The 4,132-nt window shown below is 24.7% G+C and overlaps 1 long non-coding RNA gene across 1 annotated transcript; it reads right to left on the bottom strand.

Annotated features, from left to right (window-relative positions):
- Positions 1-3,359: 3,359 nt before the first annotated feature.
- Positions 3,360-3,872, bottom strand: LOC135928951 (uncharacterized). The gene is made up of 3 exons (XR_010572420.1): positions 3,621-3,872; positions 3,444-3,577; positions 3,360-3,402 (listed from the first exon to the last, which is right to left on the bottom strand). It is a non-coding gene; the product is annotated as an uncharacterized LOC135928951 (long non-coding RNA).
- Between the last annotated feature and the right edge of the window lie 260 nt (positions 3,873-4,132).

Below are 4,132 nucleotides of genomic sequence, written 5' to 3'. Positions count from 1 at the left end.
TCAGTGATTGTAAAGTATATAAAGGTGATAATTATCATAATACTTATTTCACATATGTTTTAATTGAAAATAGAGAAAAATGATTATTTCAAACATGAATTAATATTTAATGTGTAAACTATAAAAGTGACAATTGTCATAATATTCATATCAGAACCTATAAAAATAATTTTAGGTATAAAATAGGCAAGAAAAAATTTTTTGAGCATGTTTCGAGATGGTTTTAATGATTGTAAAAATTGTCACAATCGTTATTTTTGAACTTTTTTAAAGCAAGTAGATAAAAATTTATTAAATATAAAATTAAATGTGGATGTACCATAGAGCAGTGACAATTGTCATAATCGTTATTTTTGAACCTTTTTGAATTTTTTTGAAGCAACAGAGTAAAATAATAAATTGTAAACATGTTAAATTGAAATTTAAATGTGGATGTACCATAGAAAAGTGACAATTGTCATAATCGTTATTTTTAATCTTTTTTGAATTTTTTTGAAGCAAAAGGGTAAAATTATATATTGTAAACATGTTAAATAAAAATTTCAGTGAAGATGTACCTTAGAAATGTGACAATTATCATAATTGTTATCTTTGAACTTTTTTGAATTTTTTTAAAGCAAATAGGTAAAAATATATATTGTAAACCTGTTAAATTAAAAAATTCTGTGAATATGCTATAGAAAAGTTACAATTGTCATAATCGTTATTTTTAATCTTTTTTTATTTTTTTGAAGAAATTATATATTGTAAACTTATTAATAAAATTTCACTGAAGATCTACCATAGAAAAGTGAAAATTGTCTTAATCGTCATTTTTAATCCCTTTTAAATTTTTTTTGAACTTGCAGGGTAAAATAATAAATTAATACTTGTTAAATTTAAATGTGGATGTACCATAGATAAGTGACAATTGTCATAATGGCCATTTTTAATCTTTTTTGAATTTTTTTGAAGCAAAAGGGTAAAATAATAAATTAAAAACATGACAAATTAAAATTTAAATGAAGATGTACCATAGAAATGTGACAATTGTCATAAACGTTTATTTTAATCTTTTTTGAATTTTTTATAAGCAAAAGGGTAAAATTATATATTTTAAACATGTTAAATTAAAATTTCAGTGGAGATCTACCATAGAAAAGTGACAATTATCATTTTTAATTTTTTATTTAATTTTTTTGAACTTACAGGGTAAAATAATAAATTGTACACATGTTAAATTAAAATTTCAGTGAATATGTACCATAGATAAGTGACATATCTAATTCTCAACTCCCTTTTGAAATTATTTTAATATATATATTTTGAAATTATCACATTACTCATATCCATTATTTTTAAATTAGGTTAATATGATCTTGTTGGGAAACACTTAAACCTCTGGGCAGATGATAATAGTATCATATATGTTAAATTTTTAGAGCCAACCGGAATGGAGTTGAACTAGAAAGATGCATCAATATAAACATGATATTTTTGGGAACAAATTTTAAAATATTTTTTCTTTAATCTTTTAAATCAATTTTAGATCTTAGAAACTACTATTTGGATATATCTAGTAAAATACGCCCCCCTCTGATTATACTATTCATACAAAAAATCTAAATCAGTCATACATATGAATTTTTATTTATCAAAATTTCAATGTAAACAATAACTTTATAATGAAATAGGTTATATAAATAATTATTTAAAATATCACATTATTTAACAATGTACGATTAAGCTTTATAATTAAAATATCATCAATTATATCTTTGTCTAATCTTGTCCTTAGAGAGGTTACAGTTAGTGCCAATGAATTAAATGCTCTCTCAACTGAGACCTGGGTGCAAGGAGCAGCAAGAATTATTTGAGATAATTTAAATAATTCTGCATCTTGGTGTTTTCTTGAAACCCAATATTGCAAAATATCTTGTGAGGATGGCAATCTTTTGTTGTATAATAACGATTTTATTTTTAGCTTGATATCGCTATTACATAATTCATAAAATATAGGTCCCTTCTTGCAATCACGCTCAATGTAAAGGTCAAGTTTTGTTTTTGTATAATCACTAGTGGAAGGCATAACTAGAGTTGTATTTTCTTCATGAGGGTCAATAGCTTGCAATTGTTTCCAAGTTGCAAATATATGTTCCTAAAATAAAAAGATGTATATTATAAATTTATTAATTTACCCTGGCCAAATTTTATCTTCTTCCAAAGATATTTTCCATTTTCATAATGGAATCTAGGATCCATATATATCGCACTACGAAATGCGTCATTTTGAAAAAGATAGTTTTCTCTAATGTTTAAACATTCCAACATACTTTTAGATAAATTATTATCCATTTCCTCCAGCTCCATTTTGCATTCTAGCCATGAAGCAAAAAAATCACCTATTACAATATTACTTTTTTGTAATTTCATTGTGAATTTGTATAATGGGAAAAGGACTGATGTACCTAATAGGATAATATCCCATAAATCGAAACTAATAAAAGTTTCTGGGTATAATTCACCCATTTTAGTATAAAAGGTTTTATTATCCATTAGATTTTTCATCATTAGATAAGTACTATTCCACCTAGTAACAGTATCTAGCGTGGGTTTCGAAACTTTGTCCATTATAAATAATCTTTTATATTTGTGAGATTTTATCAATTTAATTATAATACGAATTTTCTCTAAGTCTAGTTTTAAATATTTTTTGATAAACATGTTTACAGCAAGTTGTATAGTATGTGCAGAACATCTAATGCAACTTAAGCCAAAGCTTTTGCTTATATCATCTGATATATTTTCCTCGTCAATACCCTCTGGTGTTTCTTTATCAGAATAAACGGAGACATTTTCATCATCAATACATACATTTTCCTGATAACTTACACTTGTATTAAATAATATCTGGCTTAAATTGTTTTCATTAGAATTAGATAGATCATTATCATTATTTAATTGATCTCTAGCCATAGTGTCAACCATTTTAAGCATATTGGCGCCGTTATCCACAGTAATGCTATATATTTGTTTTAAATCTATCTGGTATTTTTTTAAAATTGTTTGGATTTCTTCTTTTAGGTTTACACCTGTATGAATTTTTATTAGTTCTATCATTCCTAGTGTTCGCACTTGTATCTGGCCATCTTTTATATACTGAACATTAATACCTAATATTGATTTATTATATCTAGTAGCTGTATCAATTTTTAAAGAAATTAGCTTGTTTTTTAATTCATGTATAATTTGAAGTCTAATTTTGGATGCGGTATATTTTATTTTGTCGACCACTGACCGAGTATTTATTTTCATTTGAAGAGAATGACATATAGGGTCTAGTAAAATACGGAAACCCTCATAATTTACTAAATTTATGGGTAAATTATGGACTGTAATCAACCATACTATACATTCAAAAACCTAAAAAATAATTATTTATTCTTTATTTAAATATTAATTACTTTAGATTTATCGATCTTAATTTTTGGGAATTTTTCTTTTGCTGTATTTCTAGCATTGAAGGACGAATCACTATTAGATTCATCTGCTTTCATTATGTTTGGGTGTTGAGAGGTTATGTGTCTTTTAAGATTTGCTAGAAAAATATATTGAAAAATACATTAAATAATTTATTTTACATGGTATTGACTTCATCTTTTTGTCACACATGCTGCACGTCGCTAAATTTTCAGAAGAATCGATTAAAAAATGCTCCTTTAGAATATCTTTGAGATTTTTTTTATTTTGCATTATATATAAAAAAAAAATTTTGTAATTTTTAATTTTAACTTTCTTGTTTTTTCCTTTTATTTTTATTTTCACTTGTTTATTATATTTTGAAATAAAAAATCAGGAATTAATGTTATATAAAATAAAAAAAATGAATAAAATAATTGTTTTATTGAGGCCAAATAAAACCCCCATTTATAAATTTGGATGGGATACATTTATTTAATGTTTTTTTTATTTATATTTATAAAAAATCAAATGTTATATGAAGATATAAAAAATGCATTTTCTTTTCGTTTTTCCCATTGTCTCTCTCTCTCCCTCCTTTATTTATTTTTATTTAATGTTTTGCCTTATGAATTAAAGAAAATAAAATATCTCAAAAAAATGAAATTTGCTGGTGCCAGCGAGGCGGCACCAG

This window comes from Gordionus sp. m RMFG-2023, chromosome 4 (genome assembly GCF_954871325.1).
Source record: "Gordionus sp. m RMFG-2023 chromosome 4, tfGorSpeb1-WG-v2, whole genome shotgun sequence".
In the NCBI taxonomy this organism is placed as follows: domain Eukaryota; kingdom Metazoa; phylum Nematomorpha; class Gordioida; order Chordodea; family Parachordodidae; genus Gordionus; species Gordionus sp. m RMFG-2023.
This window is presented reverse-complemented; position numbering and strand designations above follow the sequence as displayed.